We start from the raw sequence: 8486 nt of genomic DNA, 5'->3' as shown, positions 1-8486 counted from the left end.
AAATTTTGTACAGCATCACCAGGCGTTGGATCCACACTGCCGTTGGTGTTGTCTACTTTTGCATCCTTTGCTACCACTTCCTCCTCAGCATCCTCTGGTGCCACTTCCTCCTTGGCATCCTTGACCCCATCCTTGTTCTTTGCATTGCCCGCCTTTCCTTATTCTGTCTCTTCCTCCTTCTTGGAATGTGTACCTTCCCCTTTCTTCGGATCATCTACCCCTTTCCCCTCCTTGGAATCCACCCGCATATTGGCCTCCCCCTCATCCCCCTTCCTGGCTTCTACCCCCTTCTTGGCCTCCCTCTCATTCCCCTTCTTGGCTTCCACCCCATGCTTGGCCTCTTCCCCTACCTCTTTAGGTTCTTCCACTCCCTTCTTGGCCACTACAACTTCCCCTTGCATGTCTCATCCTCGCTAGTGATTTGATCTCCAGGCTTCGTGTCAGCAGCATCTGGTTCAGTAGCATCCAAGTCCACCATGTGAGGGACTTTACCTCCCACATATTCTTTATTCTTCTTAGAATCTTTGTCCTCGGAGTCATTGTTTCCTTCATTGTCCCCCATGGTATCACAGTGTTGTCCCTTCTTAGTCTCTTTCCCTTCCACACTACCATACTTTAAAACATGGATAATACCCCCTATCTCTTTAGTAACCTCATACTCCTCCCATAAACGACTTGTAGTAGACTTTGTACACATTGAAGTTTGAAGCTTTCCCTTTCCTTCTAGTTTTCCTTTGAACACAAGTATGTTATCTTTCCTTGTTATACACAACAAGGGTCAATAGCTTGATGATAAAGTGCTGGCCTCTTATCCTCATGGGGTGGGTTCAACCCTCCTTCATGCAAGGGTTAAGCGAGCCTTCCTACGCGCACAGCCAACGATGCCAATGGAAACCTTTGGAGTCTCGATGCCGTCAAGTTGATTGAGTTTGCCTTTGTCGCCCGTTGTGCAGGATGTAGGTGGACTTTTGCTGTCTGTGGAATGTGGGAGAGAAGAAGTGTGTCGCATGCACATGCAACCTGCTTTTCCCCTTCTCCAAAAATAGCTCGGATACTAGTGAAAGGGCGGTGGTAATGCGTGTGCTAGTCTCCACCCAGCCGTGCTATCTTATAGCCTCCCCCTAGCGTATACATTGTCCGGTCGTGCTAGTGGCCTTTCCCGTAGGACCCATGCCCTTACACTGTCCGCTTTTCCACTTCTCCAAAAATAGCTCGGATACGAGTGAAAGGGCAGTGGTAATGCGTGTGCTAGTCTCCACCCTTCTCCAAAAATAGATCGGATACCAGTGAAAGGGCAGTGATAATGCGTGTGCTAGTCTCCACCCAATCGTGCTATCTTATAGCCTCCCCCTAGCGTACACACTACCCGGCCATGCCGGTGGCATTGCCCGTAGGACCCATGTCCTTACATCGGGGATGGTTAATTCTTTTACAAATTTTATGTTATCCTTGTGATGCATGAAGCTTTCCATCTTCATTGCATCACCTAGGTCACAAGGAACACAAAGATTGTATTGTACCAAGTCTTCTTGATGGGAGAATCTATAATACAAAAGCCTATTGGAGGGGGGACCACCAGCTCCACGTAAATCCGATCCTCAGCTACTGTCAAGTTCTCTAACTCCAAAAGTATTGTTCATGCCAAGTTAATTAAGTATAATGGTTATGTTGCTATCGCTGATTAATTTCACCCTCTATGTTCTCAAAGTAGTTTCATAGAAATGCTCATTTTAATTCCCTTATTCCGCTATTCTCAAAGTTTATAGGACATTTCCATTACACAATTGTAGCATGTTGACTCACAAATATTGCAGCCAAACCTACTGCTATAGGTCTAGTACATGTGGTAGTCCGTTTAAGGTGTGTATTGTACCTAACACTTTGTAACATAGCCAAAGTCATATCTCTGCATGTCGCTTCATACAAACCAATCCTAGACTTGTATCCAATAGATGCACACATACTTGCATGCTTTGCTTCAAAAAGATTGGTTCTCGGCACAAAAGCACTATTCTCATTTTGAGAAATCACCCTAATGAGGCACTCTCATATGCCACTAAGACAACCATGTCTCCAAAGAAGGAATTTCGATTTCAATGGCATGTACAACATTCCAAAAGTTATTTAGTTTCTCCTTATAAACATTTGCAGCATTCTCAGCAGTTGCTTGCATCCACTTCTAGCATTTGAGTTTGGGCTCCTCTTGATATGAGGGTCTTATTCAGTTTGTGGTTTGCGTCATCATACTTTGCTCCTGATGGAACACACATGATCTTGATATTCATTCTTTGCACCTCCAAAGTAAACGGTGCAAGAGTAATCTAGTTTTCATTAGCCTCATCTACCACGAAACCCCAAAATTTTGTCTTATCAAATCCCACATCCATGAGCACATTGTTTAGCATTTTCACGACTCAATCTATGCATGCTCGTGTTTTAAATTAAAATTTGCATATGGAAAAAGTCAAAAGTTCTCAAACATAAGGATCATATACATGCATTGACATAGTAGGCCACCTATCCACTCAATGCACATGATCAAAGTGGACCCACATATGCTGCAAGTTACCTCTAGGATGCATGCAATGCACCAAGTTCACCCCACTACAAGGACACATTGTGGAAATTTAGGAAACATGAGGCTGCTAATTGGCACCCAACTGCCCCAGAAATAGAAAACTATGGCTATTATTCTTTAGTTTCACTATGGACTCAAGCCTCCTTGAAGTAATACCCTTTACTTTTTTGGTAGTTTCTAGAATTTGTTGCACTCGAGGCTTATTAGAGAGTGGTGTCACTCTATCTAGGAACCCAACAAATCCGTCTTCTTCGATGGAATGTTCATAGAATAACTTAAGTCCATAAGCTTATCCATCACAATATCTTTGGTTGTATGCCTCTCTATTTTCTTGGATGTACAAGAAAGCCTTCGGAGATAAATTTGTCAATGGGTCGTGTCATTGAATATGTTGTCACGGATAGTGCTAGTCTTGTGCTTGTTAGCATATACTGAAAACGGATGGGCAAGTCCTTTGAATTTCAAATGTTCCATAAAAAAATTATTTTCCCTCCTCATGTGCTTCTGTTTTCAGTTTTACTGAAGACGGCATGGGGAGTCTCTCTCTCTCTCTCTCTCTCAAACTAGCAGGCGGTTTGTTGAGTCTTGCTCTCTCTCTCTCTCTCTCTCTCTCTCTCTCTCTCTCTCTCTCTCTCTCTCTCTCTCTCTCTCTCTCTCTCTCTCTCTCTCTCGTTCCTTGCATCGGGAATCCTGCCCGAGAGATTAGTTATCAAAGCTGAGATATTTCTCTCGTTCTGACACAGACCGACAGAAATGGAGAACCAGCAACAACCAACATTATTGCCACTAGCTGCAATGCTAGAAAAGGAGCCGTACTGTAATCTGATGGGAAGAAAATCTTATGTGTAGCCCTCCCACTCCAAATGAAGTCATTAGTTTTGTTGGTCATATCTATAGTTTTGTGAGGGCATTTGTTCATAGTATGTGTGTATTACAACAAAAGTGTTGACAACTATACATTCAAGTGATTTTAAGTAAGTAACATATTATGCACGATTACAGTTCTTAGGAAAAAGCAGAAGAGAGCCACTACAGGCAATGAATTACAACTCCCAAGATCCAGCTCTTTCTGTAATCAGGGAATATGAGAGAGTAAGAAAGAGGAAACAACGGGAGCAGAAACAATGAAACTTGAGCGACAACATCATGCCCTCAACAATGAGCAGAAAAAGAAAATCTCCTCCGAGATTGTGAGAGCTTTCAAGAGTAGGATTGAAGGTTTTAGTACAGAAGCAAAGTGGGAATTTGGAATCTTGTTGCTCAACATCCGCATGTTCAGGCGATCCATGATGAGTCTTTCAAGGAGGAGGCTGTTGTACAGATCGCAATTGTCTCCAATGTCCGCAGCACACTGGCTACCGTCAAGCATCCAGGTTCCAATGAGGAGTTGTTTTTGAAGAATGCAGCATCACAGATGATGTTGAATTCAAAGTAAAACATGCATATTGCAAAAATTGCCAGGGTCCTAAATGTCAATCATTGCACCTTGCACAAGGCGAGATCACTACAGGCGAAGCCCGATGTTGATGGTCGATTGTTTTCATTGGTTGCATGTAACAAGAAACACTGTCATAGCCATATCACAGATGAAATTAAGGAATTGGTCTACACATTTTGGAAAGTGGAGACTCACATTTCACCAAACAAGAAGGATGTTTTTCAAAAGAGGATGGGGAGGAAAAGGTACATAGAACACCCAGTGCACCTCCTAGACGAGCCTCAGGTGATCAATCAAATTCTTGTACCATAACTTATGCATTTTATGCATTGCATCTCTAGTGCTTAGTAACTTGTATATGCTAATCAATAGCATACTGATCTGTAGACTTTTTCTAGTTAGCATATGGACTGTGTTGGTTAGCATATTGACTATGCTAGTTAGCATATGGAGTATGCTAACTAGCATATGGAGTATGCTAACTAGCATATGGAGTATGCTAGTTAGCATGTCTTGGGTTCTAAATAGCATACAGAGCTAGTTGGTTAACACAATATGTATGCTAATTAACATACCTGGTATGCTAGTTAACAAACCTAGTATGCTAGTTACATACCTAGTATGCTCAATTGCATGATAAGTACGTTGTCTAATAGAAAGTGATTATGCTAGTTAGCATATGGAGTTTGCTAGGTAGCATACGAAATATGCTAGCTAGCAAGCCTTCAGTTTTAAATATCATACAGAGTTAGTTGGTCAACACAAAAGGTATGCAAGTTAACACCACTTATGCTAGTTAACACCTAGTATGCTCACTAAGATGATGGGTATGCCATTTAAGACAAGGGTTATGCTAGTTAGAACTAGCAGTTGTGTTGGGTATGCTAGTAAGCATATGGAGTATGCTGGTTGGCATAAGGAGTATGCTAGTTAGCATGCCTTGTGTTCTACCTAGCATATAAAGTTAGCTAGTCAGCACAAGATGTATGCTAATTAACATCATTTATGCTAGTTAGCACCTAGTATGCTCAATAGCATGATGGGTGTCCTAATGCGCATACTAGTTAGCATAGTGAGTATGATAGTTAGCATATAGATTGTGCTAGTTAGCATATGGATTCTGCTAGTTACCATATGGACTGTGCTAGTTAGCATGCCTTGGGTCCTAAATAGCATACAGATCTAGTAGTGGTTAACACAATATGTATGATAATTAACATACTTGGTATGCTAGTTAACATACCTAGTATGCTAGTTACATACCTAGTATGCTCAATTGCATGATAAGTACGATGTATAATAGAAAGTGAATATGCTAGTTAGCACATGGAGTTTGCTAGGTAGCATATGGAGTATGCTAGTTAGCATGCCTTGTGCTCTGTGTAGCATACAGAGTTAGTTGGTCAACACAAAAAGTATGCAAATTAACACCACTTATGCTAGTTAACAACTAGTATGCTCACTAGCATGATGGGTATGCTATTTAAGACAAGGGTTATGCTAGTTAGAACTAGCAGCTGGGTTGGGTTGGGTATGCTAGTTAGCATATGGAGTATGCTAGTTATCATGCCTTGTGCTCTACCTAGCATACAGAGATAGCTAGTCAGCACAAAATGTCTGCTAATTAACATAATTTTTGCTAGTTAACACCTAGTATGCTCAACAACATGATGGGTGTCCTAATGCGTATGCTAGTTAGCATATAGTCTGTGCTAGTTAGCATGCCTTGTGCTCTACCTAGCATATAGAGTTACCTGGTAAACACAAGATATATGCTAGCTAACACTCTTTATGCTAGTTAACATACGCTGTTGCATGCACATTAGGATGTTGATTGTGGCACTATGATTTGTTTTCATGAAATTGCTGGATGTCCTAGTTAGCAATCTGAATACTGATCATCATTTGGATTGCAGGTTGAATTCTTTCGTAGATTCAAGGAAAAACATCCAAATTGCAAGATTGACATGAGAATGTTTGAGATGTTGAAGCCATTATTTTGAAGGTGGTTGAAGGATAGATACACATGCTGTTGCGAATACCATGTGCAAATGTCTTTTTTTAAGGACACACTAAATCACATGTGCTCTCGTGCTTTTGGGCTGCATAGAGCAGGTTGTGACTGTATATGCAGTATCTGTGTGCCAAGTGAGAACATTAGCAAGGGTTGCTTGGCTTCACATCACACGTTCAAAGGTGTCACACATATGTGGGAGTCTATTTACTTTCTAAAGCCCGCAGATGCAGTTTTCCATAGAAGGGAATGTCTGATGGGATTGTGTTTGACATGTGAAGTGAATAAGTTGGAATTATGCTGCTTGGAGACAGCAAAGCCAGGTAATAGTATTAATGTGAAAGTATTTGCTTACGTACAAGCTCAAGACAAGCATGGAAATAGTAACAAAACAAAAGATCTTTTGCACAAAGAAATGTAGTGCTGGGAGTTTCTTCAACTCATGAAGACCAAGTTGGAGCTCTTTATCACTCATAACTATGTGGCTTGATGGCAAGGACATCAATTCAAGGATTTCCTTCTTCGGTTTTTGAACAATTTCATCATGTCAGTTGTTGATTTTGCAGAGAATTATGCCTTCAAGGAACAAAATGAGATTCAGTCAATGGATTGGCACTCTAGTCAAGTAACCAATTTTGTACACATAACATACTATCGCAGGGCAGGGGAACCATCCAGTTCTTCATATCAGATGACAAGGTGCATGACATGTTGTTTGTGCAACACTGCTTCATGCTACACCATGACTGGTTACAACAAAAGGGTGTCACTCCTAAGAAACATTGGGTGTGGTCTGATGGTGCGGCCTCATAGTTCAAGGGAGCCAGGTCTTTTTACTTCGTTGCAAGATATGGTGGACTCACAGAGATGGGGATGAACTGGTTCTTCTTTGGATTAGGGCACGGCAAGGGAGCCAGGTCTTTTTACTTCGTTGCAAGATATGGTGGACTCACAGAGATGGGGATGAACAGGTTCTTCTTTGGATTAGGGCACGGCAAGGGAGAGCATGATGGTGCCGGAGCAGTTGTGAAAAGAACCTTGACCCATGAAAAACTAAAACCTAATGGAGTTATTTTGCGGTGTGAAGCTGATGTGGTTGCTTATTGCCAACCCAACTTGTCTCGCAGGGAGCACCTTCACACTATCCTTCAAAAGAAAGGGAATGTGCCCGTGTGTTCTAGGAGGTTAAAGAGGGAATTTGAACAGGGAGGTGAAGTGGAATTGTGCCACTGTGGCAAAAACTCGCTCTCTGCATGCTTTTCATGGGCACAACCCTGGGGATCCAACTGCCCTTGCAACAAGAGCCTTGGCATGCTTTTGTGATTCATGCATGCACGTAAGATGGAATCACTGCGTCAATAAAGCTCACGTGCAACCTTGGGATTATCATACTCTACTACCATTACCTGATGAGGCTATGTCAGATTCGGAAGATGAAGCATCCACCTATGATGACTTCACATACAAAGGTCATCATGATGTGTTGAGTAGAACTCTATGTGCTGGCGGCACATTTGTTGTAAATCCAAATGCTTCGACCAATGTTGAGGATGTGGATTTCTACCTGGTCAAGTGTGTTGCAGCAAAGGAGAAGGTGGAGAAGGGGTACCTCGATGAGTGGGGCAATGCAATTAATAGAGGCTCATATGTTGTGCAAGGTCTATATTATGAGCAATTGGATGCATACACCTTCAAGCTAGACCATAAGCAGCCCATTGTCCACGTACTTTCACATATGGTACGATGTATCAAATACCCATGGAGCACATCCCAAGGAGACAGCAGGTGTACACAATCAACCCAAAAAGCTATGAAGCTATCTATAATAGCATGCCCTTCAGCTTTTAAGTTGTAATCACTGCATCTTCAACATACTTCTTGCTCGGAGATAATGCAGTTTTATCAAAAACTTGGGTATCTTTTGTCTCTTGTGTCTCTTGTGTGCTTTGTGTATACATGGCTTTGGTGTCTATCACAGAGGGGTCTCAGTTTAAGAGAGATCATTTGTACAACTTGTCCCATTGTGTTCTAGTTGTGTTTTGTGGGTATGCTAATTAGCATAAATGGTATGCTAATTAGCATATTGCTAATGCTAGTTAGCATACAAAATGTTCTAATTAGCATCCCTTTTGCTGGTTTCAAGGAGAAGAGATGGTAGCTTCCTGTATACTGTGGATGCTAATGCTAATTAGCATAATGTTTATGCTGATTAGCATAAACTTATATATGTTAATTAGCATACACAATATGTTAATTAGCATAATTGTGCTAGTTTTCAAGGAGAAGAGATGGAAGCTTTCTGTATACTGTGTATGCTGATTAGTACACTATGTTGTGAGTGGAATGCTAATTAGCATATAGTTTATGCCAACTGGCATAAATAGTATGTAATTAGCATACTGTTTATGCCATCGGTATACCCTTGCTGGTTTAGGGAAGAAGAGATGGCAACTTTC

The sequence above is a fragment of the Adiantum capillus-veneris genome, chromosome 7 (genome assembly GCF_014529385.1).
Source record: "Adiantum capillus-veneris isolate H3 chromosome 7, ASM1452938v2, whole genome shotgun sequence".
In the NCBI taxonomy this organism is placed as follows: domain Eukaryota; kingdom Viridiplantae; phylum Streptophyta; class Polypodiopsida; order Polypodiales; family Pteridaceae; genus Adiantum; species Adiantum capillus-veneris.
Note: the sequence above shows the minus strand (reverse complement) of the source record.